This window comes from Herpailurus yagouaroundi, unplaced genomic scaffold, assembly GCF_014898765.1.
Source record: "Herpailurus yagouaroundi ecotype Mexico unplaced genomic scaffold, PumYag 28, whole genome shotgun sequence".
Lineage (NCBI taxonomy): Eukaryota > Metazoa > Chordata > Mammalia > Carnivora > Felidae > Herpailurus > Herpailurus yagouaroundi.
In genome coordinates, this window is record NW_024412376.1 from 1,349,802 (window position 1) to 1,374,134 (window position 24,333).

Below are 24,333 nucleotides of genomic sequence, written 5' to 3' on the forward strand. Positions count from 1 at the left end.
GCAAATGACATATCAGATAAAGGGTTAGTATCCAATATCTATAAAGACCTTATCAAACTCAACACCCAAAAAACAAAGAATACATTGAAGAAATGGGCAAAAGACATGAATAGACACTTCTCCAAAAAAGACATCCACATGGCCAACCAACACATGAAAAAATGCTCAACATCACTCATCATCAGGGAAATAGAAATCAAAACCACAATGAGATACCACCTGACACCTGTCAGAATGGCTAACATTAACAACTCAGGCAACAACAGATGTTGGTGAGGATGCAGAGAAAGAGGATCTCTTTTGCATTGTTGGTGGGAATGCAAGCTGGTGCAGCCACTCTGGAAAACAGTATGGAGGTTCCTCAAAAAACTAAAAATAGAACTACCCTACAACCCAGCAATTGCACTACTAGGCAGTTATCCAATGGATACAGGTATGCTGTTTTGAAGGGACACATGCACGCCCATGTTCATAGCAGCATTGTCAACAATAGCCAAAGTATGGAAAGAGCCCAAATGTCCATCTATGGATGAATGGATAAAGAAGATGTGGTATATATATACAATGGAGTATTACTCGGCAATCAAAAAGAATGAAATCTTGCCATTTGCAACTACGTGGATGCAACTGGAGGGTATTATGCTAAGTGAAATTAGTCAGAGAAAGACAAAAATCATATAACTTCACTCATATGAGGACTTTAAGAGACAAAAACAGATGAACATAAGGGAAAGGAAACAAAACTAATATAAAAACAGGAAGGGGACAAAACAGAAGAGACTCATAAATATGAAGAACAAACTGAGGGTTACTGGAGGGATTGTGGGAGGAGAGAGGGGCTAAATGGGTAAGGGGCATTAAGGAATCTACTCCTAAAATCATTGTTCCACTATATGCTAATTTGGATGTAAATTTTTTTTTTAATTTTTTTTAACATTTATTTTTGAGACAGAGAGAGACAGAGCATGAATGGGGGGAGGGCCAGAGAGAGAGGGAGACACAGAATCCGAAGCAGGCTCCAGGCTCTGAGCTGTCGGCACAGAGCCTGATGCGGGGCTCGAACTCACGGACCGCGAGATAGTGACCTGAGCGAAGTCGGACGCTCAACCGACTGAGCCACCCAGGGGCCCCATGGATGTAAATTTTAAAAAATAAAAAAATAAAATTAATTTTAAAAAAGAAAGAAATTTTAGTTTAGAAAAGAGTGTAGTTGCTCTGGAAGGGATGCCTTACTAAAAAAATGTTCTATATGTGCATGTCACAACAATAAGCAAATGTACAGTGCTCTAGAGATGTGCAAATTATTAAAAAATGAAATTAAAGCTGAAATTCTTTTCATATAGCTGTTAATTAGCACAAATTATAAATTCAATTGTACTATTCTCTCCATGTTGTATGCCTTGGATCATTACCACACTAATATGAATAATTCCAAAAATGTCCTCAACCATTTCTCATGTGTCAGAGAAAACGTAGCTTCTGAAGACATGTGATTCCAGAGGCAAAATGCCACTTTCCCATTATTTACAGTAGTCAGTGGTTTTTACTCCTTAGAAAGAAAAAGCCTACAGACAGTACTGTTATTACTGTGTCTATTACAACTGTAGATCATGAAGCAAAAGATCGTTGCAATTTTTCAATCACTGACACTTCCCAGCCAACTTCTTACATAAGTCAAAAAAATGGAAAAGTGACTGAAGCAAATACTATATGACCCGTAGAGAAAAAAATCAGGTTTCTAATAAAATATAAACACTCATACTGGCCTACAGGACTACAAATAGTCGGTTTCTTATATCTGTATAGTGCTCTAAAGTTATTTTTACAGTTTAAAAAAGTGCTTTTACAAACGTGGTCAATCACGAGACCTTACTCACAACATCCCTCTGAAGTGGGTTCATACACCATATAACCAGGTGACATGCTGAGAGAAAACAACTCTGTGACTAGGTCCAATCTTGACCCAGGGATCATCAGTGTGGGGGGGGGGGTTGCTTAAATGGGTGATTTGGGAAAATAGGTAGAGTCTGTTAGTGAGGTCTTTTAGGTTGGGGTGAGGAGAAGATATAGTTATGAGTTCTAGTGGAGGTCACTGGGATGGCCACAACACCCATCAGTGTGGGAGACTGACTTGTATTTAAATCTCCATGGTCGGGGCACCTGGGTAGCTCAGTCGGTTAAGCAACCAACTCTTGATTTAGGCTCAGGTGGTAATCTCGAGATCCTGAGATTGAGTCCCCAGTCAGGCTCTGCACTGGGCATGGAGCCTGTTTGAGATTCTCTCTCTCCCTCTCTCTGTCTGCCCACTCCCACTTACACGTGTGCGTGATCGCTCTCTCTCTAACTAAACAGAAAAAAAAAAGATTCCTTTTCCTTCTGCCCCTCCCCCACTCACACATTCTCACTCTCTCTCAAAAAAAAAAAAAAAAAGTCTGCATGACCTATTGTGAAACAAAATGTCAGGCAAAGGGCCACACCCTAAAGGGGAAGGAAAGAGGTCATCCCAGGTGGTGAATAATCCCATAAACAATGTTTTTCTACAAGTGAAATTCCTTTGTTCTATAGCAAATGTTTATTAAGTGTCTATTGTATATGGCACTGTGCCAGGATCTCTGCACATAAGAAAATCTGGAAGGGAAATTAAGTCACATAGATACATGGGAACAATACCACCTATACTCTGTATTGGCTCCTTCCCTTCCCTTCACCCTACAAATTTTTCCATCCTTGATAAAAGAAAAAATAGAAAAGAAGAAAAGTTCTGTTGCCCCCTATCACCCTCATGTTATTGCTCATCCCCAATTGTTCCAGTGGTACTGCATTCCGACTTGCATCCCCGCTACTCCAACAAAACTTGGGTCCACCACAGTGCAGACCTGATGAGCGCTGTTGAGTGCATACGTGATGGGCCAAGATGGATTCCAATCAGGCCACATAATTATGAGAACAGTGCATCCTCACCCTAGCAACAACTGATCAAGATCTTTCATTGAGAAGTCACAGTTTAATGTCTATCAGGGTGTGACAGTTTTCATATATGTTGTCAAACTCTTTGGCACTCCACCTATCCAACAGGCAGTGCCTAGGATCCCCTCCCCTTCAACCTGGGCTGACCAGTAGAGCAGAGCAGAAGTAATACCATGAAACTTCCAAAGCTGTCAGAAGACTACACCACTCCTTTCTACCTGGCTCTCTCAGGATGATCATTTTTAGAACCCAGCCTGGGTGTTTCTACCATGGTTACAGGAAGAGGAACCAAGGCCCCAGGCCCTCTGCCCCAGCTAAGCAGGATCCCAGTCTACAGCTAGCACCAACTTGCCAGCCAGGTTAATGGCTGTCTTGGAAGAGGATTCTGTAGCCCCTCCCCACCTCACCCCCACATTCCCCAACTGCCCGCTGCCTTTGGACTGCCCCAGCTGATGTGCACAATGTGCAAGCTTTCCACGCCAAGCTCTGCCCAAAGTGCCTATTTGTGGACTCAATAAATGACTGTGGTTGTTTTCAGCCACTATGTTTTGTGGAAGGGTTTGCTATGCAGCAATAAATAACTGATATGCAGGATTACAGAAGACTCTGGCTTCGCCTTAAAAATTCTACAAGAAAGATTAATACATAATTCTATGTATTAAACCCATTATACAAAACACAATACTATATTTTAGAGATAACTAGAAAACTGCAGGTGCAAATTTACCAGAATCTGAATAAAACTGTGTTTCAAAATAAAGGTGGCAAGTAGTTATTGTCTAATAGATTGCTTAATATTGATTGGGCAATTAATACATGAATACTTTTGGAATCGATTTCTAAAAAAATCTACATCTCTTACAGAAAATGTAATTTTACATCCCTTCTTTCCAGAAGGCAGCATTAACTGCATTTAGAGCTAAGTAAAGCTGTTTTTAAGTCTTTATTATCCATATTAGTTATCCACATTCCTATAAATTCATCAATTCTTCCAATCTAGTCCAGGTCCCAGGACATAGATTTCCCTACTGTGGGTCTTAACTCACTATTTCCGCAAAGGAAACATGACAGAAGCTACTGCAAGTATGATATATGAAACTATTAAATAGTAAACAGCTCACATTTCTCCTAACTTGGAATTTGGCTACAGTTTACCAAAATGAAAAAACAGAAACCATACATAAAACAGCTTTTTCCTTCTAAGCAAAGCCCACTTGTAATAAACTGCATGAGATATTCAAATTTGTTTGATCATAATAGAGCTGTTTAAAAATACATGGCTGGAATTCACATTTGCAGTTTGCAGACGGAACAATAAAGATACTCTGAATTAATAATTAATATGTTATTCAAATCCAGTAGGAAAGGAAGTGGTGTGTTATGCTCACTATCTCACCCTTTTTATCCTTCAAGCCCTAGGCCTTCCCATGGCCTGCTTTGTTCAGTGGTGACTTGAGAAGTTAGGTAGAGTTTGCTGGTGAAATGTATGAACTAACCACTCTGTGAAAGTCATGGGATGACCGCCATATTCATCAGTGCAGGAGACTGGGTTTATTAAAAAGATCCTTGGTTTACTGTGAAACAAAATGGCGGACAACAGGCCACACACACCGTTGAGGTGAGGGAAAGACATTTGAGCATGGTGGCAAATGCCCCACACTGTAGGCGGTGAGTCCAGGTGTCCCCCCAGGCACCTGGGAAGTCCCAGACAGAGGACAGCTGGGCATGCACAGGATCCCACCTGAATGCCACAGCGTGGGGCCTCCAGGTCTCACTGCCTCGGACAAGCCACCAGCCTCAGGTAGCAGGGGCATTTTGTACCAAAAGGTAAAAGTCGACTAACCAACCCAAACCAGGTCACATTTTTTTTTTAATGTAACCTGCCAATTCACTTTCACCACAGAATAAAATTTAAGAAAGAAATCCATAGGGGTTATAAGACCAAATTACAAATTTCACTGAGGGTGGCAGCCATCCAGGCTTGCTGCATCAAAGCCCTAATGATGGGCCAGGCCTGCGTCATTAGGCTTAGTGGGGACACCAACAGCTGACCCAAACAATGACCTCCCTATACTGCTTCCCAGCCATGTAGCCTTGAACTCGGCTGCAGGACAGAGAGTACAAGACCTGCCTATATCTTTGTGAAGAGCCACAGCACTGATGCAGTGGTTCTCTAAGTGTATCCTGGGGTGAACAGCATCAGCACCGTCTGGAAACTAGTGAGAAATGCACATCCTCAGGGACCATACTAGACCTGCTGTACCAGAAGCAGATGGGAAGTCGTCAAGAGGGGAAGCTACCTGCATTTTAACAAGTCCTGTTGGTGATTCTGAGTCACACTGAAGTCTGAGCACCACCAACCAACTGTTCGTAAAGCACTTTGCACAGCACCTGGTGTATATTCTTAGTTCAATAAGTGATAATGAACCATTGCTACAAATAGCTGAACCCATCCCTTCTCTGCGATGCAGATAACACTGTCCTACCTCCAGCAAGTTTGATGTCTGTGATGGAGACACTGGAGATGCTGATAATGATGAAGAGAATGATTAAATGGCAATTGTCTACACAGAGTGACTGGAAGGGGGACAGAGACCAGAAGATGCCCAAATTCATGGCTGAGAATTTATATGGCTATCTCAGAAAAGTGTTGCCTCTGAGGCCATCTGGGACACAAAGGCCTGAGAGGACCTTTTTACACAGAACTTTTCCTTCTTTTAGTACTCATGGACATGATTCTTCATCACTCATCCAGACACCTTCAGCCACTTAAAAAAGATAGGTTTTAGGGATCCCTGGTCAAAGGCCAGCTGCTGAGCCCCCACGTGGCCTTAGGAATCCAACAAAGAGAAAGCCTGCTTCCTGAAAAGGCCCCACCTCTCCCAAATCTGGCTGAGCTTGCACTGGGCCAGAGAGGACAGACACACAGTTGCCTCACACAAGACTCTCAGGCACAAGCCTGGGAAGATCAGATGGGTCTGACACACTGGGCTCTCTGACTCTTTGTGGAAGGCTTGTTCTGCTGCTCCAATGGAAGCTTTCAGGCTCTGGTCTCTTGTCAGCTCAAAACTTGCCAATAGTGACTCTCCCTCCAACGCTGCCCTAGGCTCTCATCCACACGAGGTCATTTGTCTATTTGTAATTTGATCCACTCCCTGCCCTTCCCCTGCAAACTATCTTTTCCGTGTTCACTTGCCGACTGGCTCCAGAGAAGACTGGAGGATGGGAGAGAGGAAGAAGCCAGAGTGCTTCTTCCCTTTCCTCTCTCTGCTCTGGATGGTATCTCCAGCAGCAGCTTTGTCTTCTCCACGGTTCTAGCTCCCACCAGACAGGCCTTCCCTCTATGGTCGCTGCTTCTGGGAGCCTCCATATAGATTTGGCTCTTGGCCTCTGATAACAATAACTCCCCTCTCTTTGTTCTACCAGCCTCAGGGGTGGTAGTGATTTCCTGCTACTGCTAATCTCCGTGTGACCTCATCATCCCCTACTTGGCTTTCCGGTCTTCCAAAGACTTTTATAACTAAGTCGTGGCATTAAAAGGCTTCTGTTTGACTGAGTGGGTCATGACTAATGCAGCCTCCTGTCACAGCTTCAGGCTTGATCACACCTTACCTGATTTCTGCCCAACTGACTCCACTCCCTACCCAAGACTTTCTTTGGGACCACCTTTTTCCATGGGAAGTCCCCATTCATTCGCATATAGATCTTTAGTTCTCACCTGTGTGTAATCAACCAGTTTTGATATCAGTCCACCCAACTGCCTGGGCACTAGCCCCAGTCCCAATCACCCAGACTTCACACCCATCTAACCCCAGCTCTCGCAGGGGCAACCAGTCTGTACTGACATTTGCCACCTGTTCTTCCTTAAACTCAGTAACAAAGTTAACACACACACTGAGGTTCTCAATAAATATACATTTTAATTTTTTTCCAGGAGCAATCGTATACCATTAAGGGAGTTAGGTTAATCAGGTGAAAGGAAACTTGTGACTTGAAATAACTATCTAAGTGGCCCCAAACTCGCCTGATATTTTCACAACTTTCCACTTCCTTTTGGCTGGAAAGATACAACAGATGTACAAACTAGAGTCAGAACACAGTGTTCCAGAAAATGAGTATGCTTTTGGCAACTACCCATAAACACGCAGTAAGTACAGTATTAACACCTATCTTGACGTTTCTCGTTTTGTAGAGAGATCTGCCCCCATTTCGGGTCTTGTGCTCCAAATGGAATCACTGAATTATCCTTAATGGCAAACCTTAGAAAGCACAACTCTCATAATTAATTTTTCAGAAAGATAAAAAGTTAAAAAAACAAAACAGAGACCACTGCACACAATGAAGATCACAGTGGCGTTGACCTGGGACTGCAGCCAGGACTGGTGAACACGACAGCTTTCTCAGGCAGACAGGCACGTACGTATACGTGTTGCATACTGCACTCCAGCCTTTGAGAATATTCAGTTAGTGTCCATGAGACCTTCTGGAAAGGGAAAGAGCATGGGTTTCCTTAAATGTTAAGGAAAACACTTGAAGTGATGACTATGTGTGCTTCTGAGCCCTTCTACAGTTACTCAGCTCTTCCCACTTGGCCCTTAGGCCAATGCAGGCAGCTGTCTGAAGGAAAAAAAAAACCCATTAATAAAACAGAAGACACAGGCACAGAATTACAGGTTATTTTCTAAAACGAGCCACTACACAAATGTACAAGGTCTCCAAGAGTCTGTGCAGCAAAGATGACACACAGAAGAGCCATGTCTGCAAAACAGCCCCAGCGCCTCCCACCTGGTGAGTCTGGGAGACCAAGGCTGAGACCCCACCAGCTCACACACATCTCTCATCTTGCTTTGAATTTAGATGCCAAGGGCTTAGTACTTCAGCATCACTTAACACTATGAACAATGATGTCAAGTCCCGAGAAAATCTATCTATAGTTACATTGACGTGAAATCCATTACATTGTTATTATTTTTCTAAAACCACTGACTCAATTTTAAATGTCTACAGAATTGGAAATAATTTAAATCATCATAACTTAATTTTAAAAATAAGAACTTGGACTTTGGTTATTTCTTCCCACTCAAGTTTCTGGATGATTTCATCCCTGAAAACTTACAAAAGGGGAAAAAATTCAGCTAGAAAATTGTAGCACATGGGTCTCATCTGGGCTGTCTTTGCTCTGCCACTACCTAGTCATATGACCATGAATGTCTGTCATAATCTCTCTCCTCACTCTCTTCCTTGTAAACAATGTGGTTGGATCCATACAGGCCTAAAATCCTCCTGTTAAAATAACTGTACAATTGGCTCCAGAATAAGAACCTAAGAAATCAGATTTTAATTCAAGGCAAATTTGAAGCATGATGAAATAAAAACACTGGCATTGCAGGTTGGGGCAGAGATTGTGAAAATACAGGAAACAACAATGTGAAGACAAAGGAATACGTGTGATTTAGAAGAGCTTCCCAAAGTTAGGAAGGTTTCCTATGATGTAATGCATATGTCTTGTTTTGTTGTTGTTTTTTTTTTAATTTGGAGTCAAAAGCTTTCTCCTTCAATACCGAATATTTTGCAATATTTCTAAATGATCTAGCCCGGCAGCATTTGAGGAAGAAAAAAAATCAAACATTACTGTACGTCAGCTTTCATCCTGTCACAAAGCCATTAGGACTAATGAAAAACGATAGCATTGTTAAGCTTTATTTATAGTTTCTTCTTAATAAAATGAAAAATGAACAGAGAAACACTCTGAATATAAATTTTTAAAGACTTTAAAGATCTAAGACCAGTAGCAAAAAATATACATGTAGACATAAGCCTATAAGTAGTCTTCAAAAAAAAATGTGTAGAAAGATTGTTTATGGCTCCTGCTGAGTTTTGCCTTTCTCCAAGGCATCATAAATAATTAGATGTCCTACAGGTCACTGTCATCAGGAATTTGGGGCCCTAACTGTGTCAAAAAGATTCTGTCTCCAACTTAAATTTTACACATTCTGCCCTAGACACCACTGAGTAGGATAACCCAGTGAAGCAAGATACTGTGCATCATATTTTTTAAGTCACCTCCCCTCATACCAACTAACTACATATTACCCTAAATTAGGTCTAGGAATGGAAAGGAGAAAAATAACATTTGTTTAGCCCTTACTGCCCAAGGCTTCACAAGCTTTATTCCATGTAATCAGACAAGTTCACCCAGAACATTTTACTTTTTTCTTCAAAATTTTTTTAAAGTTTATTTATTTAATTTTGAGAGACAGCATGAGCAGGGGAGGGGTGGGGGGGGGGAGGGGACAGAGGATCCAAAGCAGACTCTGCTTTGACAGCAGTGAGTCAGATGCACAGCTCAAACCCACTAACCATGAGATCATGGTCTGAACTGAAGTCAGACGCTTAACCCACTAAGCCACCCAGGTGCCCCAAACATTTTACATTTTTTAATCCCCCGTCATAATATAACAATAACAGTGTTACTGTTATTTAAATAGCACTTTGAGCAGGGGTCAAACTCTTCTAGAAAAAGGCAGAAGAGTAAATATTTTAGGGTTTGTGAACCGAGGGGCGCAACTGAGGATACTCTGCGGGTACTTACATAATAAGAGAACACACACATTTCCTCAAATTTGTTATTGACAAAATTCAAAAGATAGTAACAGCAATTGAAAATAACATAGATCAAACGAAGAAAAACAGGATTCTTTTGAGAAGGATAACATTTCACTTAATTGAGGTTTAGAATTAGTGTTCCCTCTCATCAGATCGATCACAAATATGTATCTGTTAAAACCACTCTTAGCTTGTGGGCAGTGCAAAAACAGGCAGGAAGCCAGATTTGCCCCAAACTGGCCAATCCTTGTTTCCCACCTTACAAAGGTTTTCACTGATCATGCATTCAACTAATATTCAGTATATTCCCTCAGTTATTCTTCAAAAGAATTGATGAGTATGTACCACTAGGCAATGAGGGTATCTAAATGGGCAAGTCAGGGTCCCCGCACCAGGATCTAAGCATGCTACCCCCAAGGGGCTCACTGTGTACTGGAAGAGAGTATACTAAATGCCACAACAGGGATGTATTTGGGTCAGGCGAGGGCCGGCTAGCACAAGGAGGGAGTGGCCGCCTCTGCCTAACATAGCCAGGGCTGCTCCAGGGGTTAAGAGCCCAAAGTCTAAAATGAGACTGCCTGCCTTCAGGTCCCAGCCTCCCATTTGCTAGCTGTGTGACTTGCACAGGACATTTAACCTCTCTCTGCCTCTGTTTCCCAACTGTAAAATGAAGATGATCATAATGGTGCCTACCCTACAGGTACCACAAGAGGGTTGTTGTGAGGACCCCATGAGTGCATGTAGACCATTTAGAGCAATGACTGGCACACAGGAAGCACATGCAAATGTTAGCTGCTCTCATTATGACAGAGAGGACTATAATGGAGCTGAATCTTAAATGATGAGTAGGAATTTCCCAGGAAGACAAGGTAGAGAGAGCCTTCCAAGCAGAAGGCAGTGTGTGCAAATGAATACAAATATGAGAAGCAATCCCGAGTGGTTTGCTGTAGCTCAGAAGTGCAGGGGGTTGAGGCAGGAGATGAATATGGCAAGAACAGATCACAGAGGGCTCATGTGTGCCATTCATAGGAATTGGTCCTTGATCCCACACCAAGGGGATGTGCAAGTTTTAAGCAGCTCAGAGCATCAGCATTGTAGGATCTAACAGCAGGGTGGAGGATGGCCAGGAAGAGGCAAGGATGGGGACAGAGAGGGGCGCCTGGGTGGCTCAGTCGGTTGAGCAACCGACTTTGGCTCAGGTCATGATCTCAAGGTCCGTGGGTTCAAGCCCCACTTCGAGCTCTGTGCTGACAGCTCCAAGCCTGGCCCTGCTTGAGATTCTGTGTCTCCCTCTCTCTCTCTGCACCCCTCCCCCCAACTTGCACGCTCTCTCTCTCTCTCTCAAAAATAAATGAACATTTAAAAAAATTTTTTAATTTAAAAAAAAGGGGGGGGGCAGAATGGGACAAAGCAAGTAAACATGAGGCTGAAGCAACAGCAACAAGGAGAGATGATCATGGCCCCAAAAAGAAAACTGGTGGTGAAGGCATGGAGGGAACACTTGGGAGCCAAGCAGTACTTTCAGTCTTAGTGACATTCAGCTGTGGGTCCCAAGGGAGAGGAATGAGGAGGAGTCCAGAATGACACCCAGATCTCTGGTCTTGGTATAAGGTGAATGGGTGGGAGTTCAGGCAGAGGAATAGTAATGGCAGGGAGGGTGTCCAGACAGAATGGTGAACCAGATCAGCCCTGGGGGAGGTCGGGCCATCTCCCTGCAAGACAGCTAGGCATCAAGTACCAGGGAAGGGCAGAAGTGGAACGGAAGGAAGAGCAAGAGTGACAGTCAGGAAAATGTGGAGACTGGGCCAAGGGCAGCAGGGGGTGAGGGGTGTGGCATCAGAGAGGGAGGGGCACCGGAGCTCCTGGGAACCCAGCACCAGCCAGCACCACAGGGTGGGCCCAGCTGTTTGGGGGACCTTGCTGGGGCTGAATAGCGCAATGGGGAATGAGCTCTCTTTGGGATGTGCTGACTTTAAGGAGCTCAGGAGGGAGCTGTAACCTGGAGTCTGGAGTTCAGAAAAGTAGGTCTGGAAATACAGATTCAAGGGTCATCAGAATATATGTGAAGGGTGACACCCCACCTGGAGAGACTAAAGAGAACTCAAAAGAGAGAAATAGGATATTGAGAGAGAACTATCTAAATTTTTTTAAGTTTATTTATATATTTTGACAGAGAGACGGTATAAGCAGGGGAGAGGCAGGGAGAGAGAGGAGAGAGAGAGAGAATCCCAAGCAGGCTCTGCACTGACAGCACAGAGCCCGATGCAGGGCTCAGACTCACAAGATCTCACAAGATCATGACCTGAACCGAGACCAAGAGTCAGACGCATAACAGACTGAGCCACCCAGGTGCCCTGAGAAAGAACTATCTAAAGGGAAAGGAAAATCAAAGGGAAGTGGTGTCCCAGGAACCAGAAAGGAAGGTCAAGAATAAAGTAGTCAAGTATGGATGTCAGATCTGGCAAAAAAAAAAAAAAAAAAATTCGAGGAAGATGGAGGCCAGCACATCTCTGACCTGACAATCAGATTCACAGTGAGAAGGGTCAGAGCAGCTTGCAGGAAAGCTTGAACTTCAACAGGTGAATAGTGACTGGGAAGTTATAAGGTGGTAGCAAAGTTTAGGCTCTTAGAATCCCACTTGTGACTGACTATATCCCAAGGAAATGAGAACACTATCTCAAAGAGATACCTGCCCCTCCAGGTTCACTGAAGCATTACTTACAGTAGCCAAGGCACAGAAAGTGACCATCGACAGATGAACAATAGAGAAGGCATGGTACATAAATACAATGGAATATATCATTCAGCCATTAAAAAAGAAGGAAATCCTGCCATTTGTGACAACACGGATGGACCTTGAGGGCCCTCTGCTAAAATGAGATAAGCCAGACAGAGAAAGACAAATACCTTACATTCTCACATGTGGAATCTAAAAGAGGTGAACTCACAGGGACAGAGAGTAGAATGGTGTTTCCTAGGCTAGAGGGTACGTGCAACAGGGAGACATTGCTCAAAGAGGACAAATTCCCAGCCACACAGTGAATAAATTCCGGGGATCTAATGTGCAGCATACTGTATTATGGGGGCACCTGGGTGGCTCAGTTGGTTAAGCATCCACCTTTGGCTCAGGTCATGATCTCACAGTTCGTGAGTTCAAGCCCCATTGGGCTCTCTGTTGTCAGCGCAGTGCCCGCCTCAGATCCTCTGTCTCCCTCACTCTCAGCCCCTCTACCATGCACATTCTCTCTCTCCCTCTCTCTCTCTCTCTCTCTCTCTCTCTCTCTCTCTCTCTCCCTCTCTCAAAACTAAATAAACATTAAAAACAATGCTGTATTATATACTTGAAAGTTGTTATGAAAGTAGATCTTAAATGTTATGACCACACATGTAAAAAGTATCTCAGGGGATGGAGGTGTTAGCCAACCTTATCATGGTAATCATTTTGCAGTAGATATGTGTGTCAAATTACCACATTGTACGCCTTAAACTCACATGTGTTACATGTCGATAAAATTTCAATAAAGTTGGGGGGAAAAACCTGTAAGCTGTTGAGGGGAGGCAGGAAGAGGTAGTTGTAAAAGAACAGTCCTATGAGGTGCCCACTGTCGTGCCATTTCTCACAGATAAAGAAAATAAGACCCAGATATTTGTCCTAGTTCCCTCAACTAAAAAGTGGGAAAGCTGGAATTCAATTCCACGCCTCCTGGTTCGAAGACCAATACTCTACTTTGGAAACATTGCGTTTTTGGTTAGGATGTAGGAAAAAAAACTACAGCTAGGTACAATGGGAATATTAATAAACATGTACCTTTGGTAATGCTTTTAGCTTTTCCAGGGCAATAAAAATACTGGAATGGGCACACAGCATAGGGCATAATCTCAATAACATCCATACAACCCTTCCATAGAGACATTTACATTGTACAGAAAATGAAACAGGCTCACAGGCTAAGTAACTTGCCCAAAGAGGAACAAGGATGGGCAAAGGAGCATGATTCTGGAAGAGGTCAGTCTGGAGGCACTCTTGGTACTGATTTAAAACTTAAGTACCTCACACCTATTAGGATGGCTACTATCCAAAAAAAAACAGAAAACAAACAAAAACAAACAAATGAAAACCAGGAAACAATAAATGTTGGCGAGGATATGGAGAAACTGGAATTTTTGTGCATTGCTTCTGGGAATGTAAAATGATGCAGCTGCTGTGGAAAATGGCATGGCTGTTCCTCAAAAAACTGTTTAAAAATTATCATACGCAGAGTGCCTGGCTGGCTCAGTCAGTAGAGCATGTGACTCTCAATCTCAGGGTTGTGGGTTCAAGCCCCACGTTGGGTGTGGAGTCTATTTAAAAATAATAATAATAATAATAATAATAATAATAATAATAGTTTTTAAATGATCCAGTAATTCCACTTTTAGATATATACCCAAAAGAATTGAAAGCACAGTCTCAAAGAAATATTTGTATGCTCACATTCACAGTAGCATTAGTTAGGGTTTTTTTAAGTTTACTTTTATTTATTTTGAGAGAGAGATAGGGAGAGCAAGCGGGGGAGGGGCAGAGAGAGAGGGAGACAGAATCCCAAGCAGGCTCGGCACTGTCAGTGCAGAGCCCAATGGAGGGCTCGAACCCACGTGGGAACCATGAGATCATGACCTGAGCCCAAGTTAAGAGTCAGACACTTAACCGACTGAGCCACCCAGCCACCCCATAGTAGCATTATTTGTAATAGCCAAAAGTTGGAAGCAACCCAACTGTCTATCAACAATGAGTAGATAAACAAAATGTGGTATATACATTGGAATGAAGTATTAATCTTTAAAAAAAAGGAACTGCTTGGGCACCTCACCACCTCACCTCAGGGAGTATCTATTATGTGATACACAGAATGTATCTTTAGGTATAAACTAAGACACCCCCCCCAACCCCGACACCTATACCGACAATTGAGTTTAAAACATTTTATGTTCCCATATCTTTCTGTAATCGTCTTTTCTTTCTTGAACAAATTTGCTAATGGCAAAAGCTGAATACACGCTAAAAATGTCAATGATTATACTACCAGGAGCTGTCAATCTGGGAGAAGGCAATCCAATTGCTAATTCAGAAATAGGCAAAATTCATTGAAGGCCTTGAGGTAGCTTTCCTGCAGTGGCTCCCACTGTGGCAAAGACTGCTAGTGCCCATACAGTACCCATCCTTCTCTTTTTTTCCTTTGAAACAAAACACCTGTATTCTTGAGGGGGGCAAAATGCCCAGAGAAAACTACCTTTTCCACATCCCTGGAAGACAGAGATGGCCAGTAAGGTATCAATGGAAGTCCTTAGGCTGGGTTTCTAGAAAAGAATTGTAAAGAGAGCTTATTCAACTGGCAGTTACCCTTTTGGTCTTCTACCCTTCATTCTTTTTTCCTTCAGTCTGACAGACTTCATGGCTGGAGCTGCAGCAGCCTTCTTGAGCCAATGAAGAAATGAGACCAAGAGAATCTCAGTTACCCTGACATCCTTAAGTCACCAAGGCAGTGAGAGCAACTCTACCTCCAGTCTTCTTATTAAGGAAATAAGCCCTTTAGAGTTTAAAATCATGCAGTGGTGGCAGAGGGGTCTGTACTCTCAGCCAAATGCTTCTTAAACAGGTAAACTTAGGACACTGAAAAGATCCTATCTCTGAAGTAATGAATGATGTTAGAAATGAATCTCTGTGTTAGAAATGAATGGTGCTATTGGGCTCTCTGCTGTCAACACTGCTGAGCGGGCTTCAGTTCCTCTGTCTCCCTCTCTCTCTGCCCCTCCCCAGTGCACATGTGCTCTTGCTCTCTCAAAAATGAATGATTCGGATGATGATGATGATGATGACAATGACATTAACCCTTATGAAGTGCATCCTAGGTGGCAAGCACTGAGGCACAGAAAGGTTAGGTAATTTACCTAAGGTCTCACGGCTATAAATGCTGAGGCTGGGCTTTAAATCCAGGCAGTCTGGAGGCACCCGGGTGGCTCAGTCAGTTAAGCATCTGACTTCAGCTCAAGTCATGATCTCATGGTTCGTGAGTTTGAGCCCCACATCTGGTTCTATGCTGACAGCTCAGAGCCTAGAGCCTGGAACCTGCTTCGGATTCTGTGTCTCCCTCTCTCGGCCCCTGCCCCACTCACACCCTGTCTCTCTTTGTCTCTAAAAAATAAATTTAAAAAAGAACATTAAAAAAAATCATTGTTAAATCCAGGCAGTCTGGTTCCAGAGTACATGTGTTTAACTTCAAGACAATATCAAACATAACAAACTAATATACACACACAAACCAATCTCCACAGACACACTAATCTTAAAGCTTTGTCAATTCATTAATGAAAATTCTTATGATATGTCATCCCTAAATCGCTCTTCTATTTGAGAAATTATTTTCTGTAGGACCTGAGATTCTTATAGCTCTGGCAAAACATCTGACTGGCTTCACAGCTGTTTTACGTGTTACCATAAATACTGTTTAGACCATTACCATAGTCTCTGATAGAAAGCCTTCCTGTCCACCATCCACCATTACAAGATGAATCTCCCAAAAATGGAGATTTGATCACATCACACCCTTCACCGAAGTCTTCAGTGACCTCTGTTTCCTGAATAAAGTCCAAACGCCTTAGTCCGTATGTGCTCTTGGCAACTTTCCCACTTTCCCACCTCTCCCCTTCACACTCCAAACCCTCCCAATTGAGCCACTGGTTGTGCCCTGTATTCACCTAGGTTTTCCCATCCTGAACCTTGTTATATACTGTCTAGCCTTCCTGGATGCACATCCTCTCTCACTCCTCCCCAAGCCCCATGTGTCCCCATCATACCAAATCCTCAAGCCCCAAATCAAAGCCTCACGTGCCATATTAATGGCTCCTACCTGACAAGCACCAAGCTGTCATGGGTCTGGTCTAGGAGGAAAAGCACTGGGTTTTCTCTAGGTTTTTCACAGGTCTCCACTAAAGAGAGTAAATATAGCCCAGCCCTGCAACAGCCCCACTCTTAGACCAGAGCCAAGGACTGGGATCCCTCCCCTCCAACACACACCCTCCTCAGCCCCCTTCCTGGTGTGCTCTAACTTCCCTCCTTATCTTATCTGATCAAAATCAACACCATGAACAGTCTTCAGGCTAAGAATAGTTCCCAAAGGGATACTTACACCCCTAAGGATATGTAGAAAGGGGTAGGAGAAGGCTGCAGAACCGCTCTGACCAGCTTGAGGGGTCCAGCCAACACGAGGCTGCTGCCCTTCTAATCCACTGACCAAAATCATCCTAGTCAGGGAAACTCAGAAGGGAACTTGCTCAAGGTTGTTACATCACAAGAAGGGGCTTACTTCTCCTAAGAGACTCAAGTAACTGGAGGACTGATTTCTATCGGCCAGGCCACGTAGTATCTCACATGGGAAAACAAAGTTTAGTCAAATACAAGGAATCATCTTCTGGCTTGCAAGTCTCACTGGTTGATACAAAGTTACCAGATTCATTCACTTAAAAACATATTCTAAACAAAGTCCTGCACAATATCCAAACCTTGAGCTACACAGTATGGCTAATTTTAGTTTTCCTCCAGGTAAGCTACACCTATCAGTGTTCTCTGAGCAACTGCCCATTCCCGGGGAGACACTGGCTCTTCTTCGCTCACCTGACACCTAGCTCTCAGAGGCCTCGCGTGCAGCGTGTGGTGATCTGGCTGCTCCATCCTCCCAACAAGCAGCCACCCGCTCTTCCAGCCTCCAGGAAGACTAACACTCTACCCTGCACATGCCAGATGTTCTAAAAGGTTTGAAGGAATGAAAGAATAAGAGTCCCCCAAATCAGCCACACTTACTGGTTAATTAGGCAAATCACTTGGCCATCCCCACACTCTTCTCCGGCTCCCTTCCTCTGCCACTGCCTCCCCCACCCCTGCCTGGAAAAACAAGGCAATCAATGAAAGTGCTGCCAAAGAGGAGACAAGAAGAGTAACAGGGCATCTGAGTCACTCTTGGACCCCTGTTACATAGGGGGTTAGATGAGCTTTTCCAAAGCACCACTAATACTCTCTTTAAAAATCTATTTAAAAATAGATTTCTAAAGTCTCCCCACCCTGCAATCACACACGGCCCTTACAGAGGAAGCCACAACATGGAAGAGAGTGGTTCATACCCTTTCCTTTGTCAGTGAACCCACCAACCCTCCCCAATTTAACATTTAACTCATTTAAATTAAGGAAAATTCTATTTCCAGCTCAAAGAGGATTTCACAAAACAGCAGAGGGTCATTGTCCCTGTGGTGTGTGAACCCAAGCCCGGATCCACCCATATCTATGTTGTGGGGAACAGAATTTCCTCAACATCCTCAAAGGAAACATTACTTCCTAAAAGGAAAACCGCAGTGGAGACTGATGGTCACCTCCGGGAGCAGTCAGGCCACTGTCGTGCAGGCAATCAAGAATGTGAAAAATGCCAGTGCTAAAATCAGACACTGGAATACACTGAATCAGGTTTAAAGGAGTGCCTTTTCCCAGCCTGAAGTCCACAAAACATCCAGAAGAATCTCTTTTTTGTCTCTGACCACGAAGGAAGAAGAGGAATCATTTTGATGGGGAAAGAGTAAATAATGGTAATAAATGTTTGTCGCTCCTGTGCCACAGATGCCTCTAAAGGTCAGGGTCCCCCCAGGATGTGACTCCAGGCACCGGCCTTGTGCTGTGGGCCCTCACTTCCCTTATCAGAGCAAAATCAACACAACAGACTGTCCTCAAGCTAAAAATACTTACAAAGGGGAAACTGTAACCGTAAGGCTGTATAGAAAGGGGCAGGAGGGGGGCCCAAGGGAAGCTCTGACTGGTCCAGCCAACATGAGGCTACGGCCTTTCTGACCTGCCGACCAAAGTCACCCAAGTCAGAGAAATCCAGAAGGCAGCTCAAGAAAAAAAGCAGCATGAGGTGAAACAGGATTTGAGCACACCAACAGTGTGGATGGAAATACTGGTACAAAACCCAGGAAATTCCCACTTGGTTGACAAATAAATCAAGCAGTTCTGTGTCCAAAGGCACAGTACAATTAAGCATTAACCAATTACAACATTTAACTCCCCATTAATAGCCCTGGGAACTGAGGGGCTCAATAACACCTCAGTCGCCAACCTGTTTACCAATTATTTCATTTAAAGCTGTGCGATTTAAGATAAGGACATTCGAGTGGGATAGGTCAGCCTCAGGAAGAATGATAATGCCTCTACCAGCACTGCCTAGAAGTAACACAGTATCAGAGATGGAGACCGTTTTTATTTAAAGAGTCATTGGGATGGGGCGCCTGGGTGGCGCAGTCGGTTAAGCGTCCGACTTCAGCCAGGTCACGATCTTGCGGTCCGTGAGTTTGAGCCCCGCATCAGGCTCTGGGCTGATGGCTCAGAGACTGGAGCCTGTTTCTGATTCTGTGTCTCCCTCTCTCTCTGCCCCTCCCCCGTTCATGCTCTGTCTCTCTCTGTTCCAAAAATAAATAAACGTTGAAAAAAAATTAAAAAAAAAAATAAAAAATAAAGAGTCATTGGGGTGAAGGAAACCCTTCAGTCTGGTACTGAGGTCAAAGTAGCTGATCACATTACCTTGTTTTGTTTACGTTTTAATGTCAGAATAATGCAATAATGCCTACCTGCAAAGGAATACCTGTAGCGCATACATCTAAGTTGTGAAGCATACTGGTAAATTAAGCACCCATCATCACGAGGGTGCAAGTGCATCTATCACAAGGGAGTCCTGGCAAGGGGACATATTTTCATCGCTATTAGTCAGCATCTTTGAATCTGACCCACTGATTAATGACCACTCCAGACTTTAGGATCTTTTCCTAAAACTTGTGGTCTCCCATGATTAAGGCGTTCCCAGGAATACACTGAGGAGGACGGGTTTCCTTTACAAGCCAATCAAGTGAAATAGAGCCAAGACACTCCAGTTCTTCACCTACAAAACATGCTACCCAGTGTTCATGGTAAGTTAGGAAAGTCACATCCACAAGGCGTGCACAAACCCATTGTAGTAAAGGTACTCAACTACATTTGAGCCAAAGACTCAGCACTGCACCCAAAAAGAGGGTGCCATATGAAAGGCAAGAGGTGAGAAAGACTTCCTCCTCCTTACCTCTCCAACCTTTCTCCAATTGTACTCACTATCCTATTCATTCCCTATGAGTTTTTAAACCAAAAAAAGCACAGAAGTTCAGGGGGAGAGGGCACAGCCATCAACATTACATGGAGGGGTGGCAAGTGCCCCCTAACCCTGGAGAGGTTTAATGTCCACACATTCTTCTCATGGTGTCCCAATATACGACACCCAACATTTATATCCCAGTTCTGTCTCTTATACGTGTGTGGACTTAGATATGGTGTTTTACTGCTCTATGCCTGTTTCATCATTTGTGCTTAATCATGTCCATCCCACAGAAAGGGATGACATCAGATAAAGTATGTGAAGTCCCCGTAAGCTGATTATTATTGTATACATGTTTGTGTCTGTGTTGTTGTTGTTGTTGTTGTTGTTGTTGTTGTTGTTGTTAGGAGATATTGAGGGCAAGATCAGAAAACAGGGCAAAAGCTAGATTAAAGGATACGTTGCCCTACATTCTGATTAAATGCTTATAACAAGACAGGAACATCTTTTCAGAAAAGAAATTAACCCTTCTTTAGATATTAGAAAGAGAACTTAAAGTTATGCCCAGTAGTCCATTGATGCCTATTGATATTAGAATTCATTCTCATTTATGCAAATTGGTGCAGCCACTCTGGAAAACAGTGTGGAGGTTCCTCAGAAAATTAAAAATAGACCTACCCTATGACCCAGCAATAGCACTGCTAGGAATTTACCCAAGGGATACAGGAGTACTGATGCATAGGGGCACTTGTACCCCAATGTTTATAGCAGCACTCTCAACAATAGCCAAATTATGGAAAGAGCCTAAATGTCCATCAACTGATGAATGCATAAAGAAATTGTGGTTTATATACACAATGGAGTACTACGTGGCAATGAGAAAGAATGAAATATGGCCCTTTGTAGCAACGTGGATGGAACTGGAGAGTGTGATGCTAAGTGAAATAAGCCATACAGAGAAAGACAGATACCATATGGTTTCACTCTTATGTGGATCCTGAGAAACTTAACAGAAACCCATGGGGGAGGGGAAGGAAAAAAAAAGAGGTTAGAGTGGGAGAGAGCCAAAGCATAAGAGACTCTTAAAAACTGAGAACAAACTGAGGGTTGATGGGGGGTGGGAGGGAGGGGAGGGTGGGTGATGGGTATTGAGGAGGGCACCTTTTGGGATGAGCACTGGGTGTTGTATGGAAACCAATTTGACAATAAATTTCATATATTAAAAAAAAAGAATTCATTCTCATTTAACAAATATTTTATACGTATGTATTATGCCAGGCACCAAGCTGGGCATCAGGAATACAGTGATAAACAAGAAAGCAAGGTCCTGGCCTCAAGGGGGTTATATTCTAGTTAGGGAAGGGGAGACAATAAGCAAGTGAACAAATTAACAGACAATTTCAATGTGGTGCTAAGAAGGAAAAAATAGGGTACAATGCTTCAGTCTAGCTGCTGGTGGATGGGGGAACTATTTTGGATGTGCTGGTCAAGGAAGGCTCACCTGAAGAAGTATAATTTAATGTAAGGGAATAAAGTGGTTCCAGTACAGGGAATAGCAAGTTCTCCAGGGGCCAGGAAGCCCTTGGCAAGTTCAAGGGCCTAGAAGAAGGCCAGGATGGCTGCATGCTTTAACAAAGTGCTTCTCAACTTGGCAAGCAGTGAAATCCCCAGGAGAGCCGTAGGAGCCCCTGATGTTGGAGTCTGCTCCCAGACTCGAATAGGATTGCCCTGGTGCAGGCTGGGCATGGGAGTTTGCCAGGCTCCCCAGATGTTTCTGAAGCACATTCCAAGTTGAGACCCACACAGAATAAGCTGGCAGATGAGGCTCAGTAAAGAGTCCTGGGGCACTTGGGGATTGAGGCCTTCCTCTTTTAAAGGCCACTTCCAAACCTTTGTTCCTGTCAGCAACTACACCAAACACACAGGTGAAGGCCAGGTTGGAGCACATGTCCACAGTAGGTGGAAATGACTAATTACTTTTTATTTTCACCTCACAGCCTGGAAGCAGTCAAGACTATGTGTGTATTTACTATGTGTGTATTTACTCCCTGGAGGTTTGACTTTTCCTCCTGAAGGAATACTTCCAGGAAAACGTTGCTAGTAAATCGGCTTAATCCCTATCCCTATAAATTATCTGCGACTTCTGAGTTAAAGTGTTTTTAAAAAATACCAAAAAGAAGGCATAAATTAATTGTAATTATCTCTGTCATCCCATAAAATGCATAATTAAAAATTAACACAGCATGACAATGGATGGGGAGTGAACAGGGTCTATAATCCAGATGTCGAGAAATAATGACCAGCCGAGAGACAGTCGGGCAAGGTTGCTGCTGTCATCTGGCCTATTTTACGGCACATGTCATAAGGCGGTAAAATCACCTGTAAAAGGACGGTTCCTGTAAAAGAAGTAGATCATCATAACGACTGTGGGTTTGGTGACAAGAAGCACACCAAAGTCACCGTAGTGGTCTCCTCCCGGGAGGGAGGCGGGAGAACAAAGAACACCTTTATCAGGAATACTTTATTTCTTCCATTTCAGAAGCACTGAGGCAAACATGGCACAATGTTAAAACTCTTCATTAATTCTAGGGAGTGGTCCATGAATGCTCCTGCTATTACTGCCTGTACTTTTCTGTATGAAAAAAGAAAAGAGAGCATGTTTAAAGGGTAAAACTTCTTCATTTAACACTTCTTGTATAATGAGTGAAATTGGGCTGAAACCCTGTAATTATTTCTTCCTTACGGTTTGCCAGTTTCGGAGGCTGTGCTCCTGAATTCTTCACCAGCATCTGTGCTCCTTTTATATTAATGCTCGAGAGCTGTGAATCGCCTAGTAGACTGTCTAGTTTACACTCTCCCCTCTTATTCAATGGAATTACCCCTCAATCTCCCCTCTGACATTTCTTCTAAAAGTACCCCAGAAAGAAGGATTAATTAGACAGTCACCATATTCTCCAAGGAAGACGGACTCTGTGGTTCACCACCCCACCAGAACCCTGCTGCTACCTCAGAGGTTTCGGGTCAATCTTTACATATTCTTTTTTTTTCTTAATTTACACTTTCAATATAAATATATTTTGGAGGGCAATTTGACTTTAGGCTCTTGTACGTCTTTAAAGGAGAATTCATAGTCCTTGTGCCAAGTCAGGCCCAATAAAAAGTAAGTAATCATCAAAAGTGATAGTTTAGCAGTGCTGGAGGGAGAAAAGACAGAAGCTGAAAGTTTTAAAACTGCTATTTTCAACCTGAAATGTTTAACAATCAATTTTACAGCAGCGGAAAACATTTCCCTCCTGCAGGAAGGTGGGGCGGGGAGGAAGCAGAAAAAGACACAAAGGAAGAGATTCCAACAAGTTCAACAATAAATTTTAACAGGACTCACTTTGGTGATGAAATATAGTAGATCAAATCTTCTATGCTGAATGGCAGGAAGTAATGTATTCCAACACTGTAGTATCTATTTAAAGGGACAGCACATGGGAATGCAAGCTGGTGCAGCCATTCTGGAAAACATTATGGAGGTTCCTAAAAAAACTGAAAATAGAACTACCCTACGACCCAGCAATTGCACTACTAGGCATTTATCCAAGGGATACAGGTGTGCTATTTCGAAGGGACACATGCACCCCCATGTTTATAGCAGCACTATCAACAATAGCCAAAGTATGGAAAGAGCCCAAATGTCCATCGATGGATGAATGGATAAAGAAGATGTAGTGTGTGTGTGTGTGTGTGTGTACACATACACACACACACACACACACACACACACACACACACACAATGGAGTATTACTCGGCAATCAAAAAGAATGAAATCTTGCCATTTGCAACTATGTGGATGAAACTGGAGGGTATTATGCTAAGTGAAATTAGTCAGAGAAAGACAAAAATCATATAACTTCACTCATATGAGGACTTTAAGAGACAAAACAGATGAACATAAAGGAAGGGAAGCAAAAATAATATAAAAACAGGGAGGGGGACAAAGCACAAGAGACTCATAAATATGGAAAACAAACTGAGGGTTACAGGAGGGGTTGTGGAAGGGGGGATGTGCTAAATGGGTAAGGGGCACTAAGGAATCTACTCCTGAAATCATTGTTGCACTATATGCTAACTAATTTGGATGTAAATGTTAAAAAATAAAAAATAAAGTTAAAAAATAAATAAGTAAAGGGACAGCACAAATAAAACTTATATGAAAGCTTCTAGAGTACAAATTGCTAAGTCAACGTTACTACACTTAAAAATTAGTTTTTGCGGCGGGGTGGGGGGACCTCCTGGGTGGCTCAGTCAGTTAAGCATCTGACTCGATTTCAGCTCAGGTCATGATCTCACAGTTCTTGAGATTGAGCCCTGTGATGGGCTCTATGCTGAAAGTGCAGAGCCTGCTTGGGATTCTCTCTCTCCCCCTCTCTCAACCTCTGCCCCATTCTCTCTCCCTCTCTCTGTCAAATTAAATAAATAAGCTTTAAAAAAAGAATTAGTATTTTTCAGAAGCTTAATTGCCCACTGTATCTCAGGCAATTAAAAAAGAAGAACACTGAGTGTCCCCTAATTTATTTCTATTCCCAGCTGACATGTGGCTTGCCCACAGGTGGCCATTTCCTGCCTCTTTG

At 43.1% G+C, this 24,333-nt stretch overlaps 1 protein-coding gene and 1 non-coding gene across 5 annotated transcripts in view; one reads left to right on the top strand and one right to left on the bottom strand.

Moving 5' to 3' along the window:
* Window positions 1-23,210, bottom strand: part of CSGALNACT1 (chondroitin sulfate N-acetylgalactosaminyltransferase 1) — a 262,123-nt gene extending 238,913 nt beyond the window's left edge. For 2 of the 4 annotated variants that reach the window (XM_040498209.1, XM_040498051.1), the window contains exons 1-2: window positions 16,740-16,829; window positions 14,844-14,910 (exon numbers count right to left, since the gene is read on the bottom strand). The gene's annotated coding sequence lies outside the window, so the exon portion shown is untranslated. Of the gene's footprint in view, window positions 1-14,843; window positions 14,911-16,739; window positions 16,830-23,094 lie in introns of those variants that run through there. The other 2 variants (XM_040498390.1, XM_040498138.1) reach the window with 1 other exon arrangement.
* TRNAE-CUC (transfer RNA glutamic acid (anticodon CUC)) lies at window positions 13,836-13,908 on the top strand. Its single transcript has one exon. It is a non-coding gene; the product is annotated as a tRNA-Glu (tRNA).
* Window positions 23,211-24,333: the final 1,123 nt, after the last annotated feature.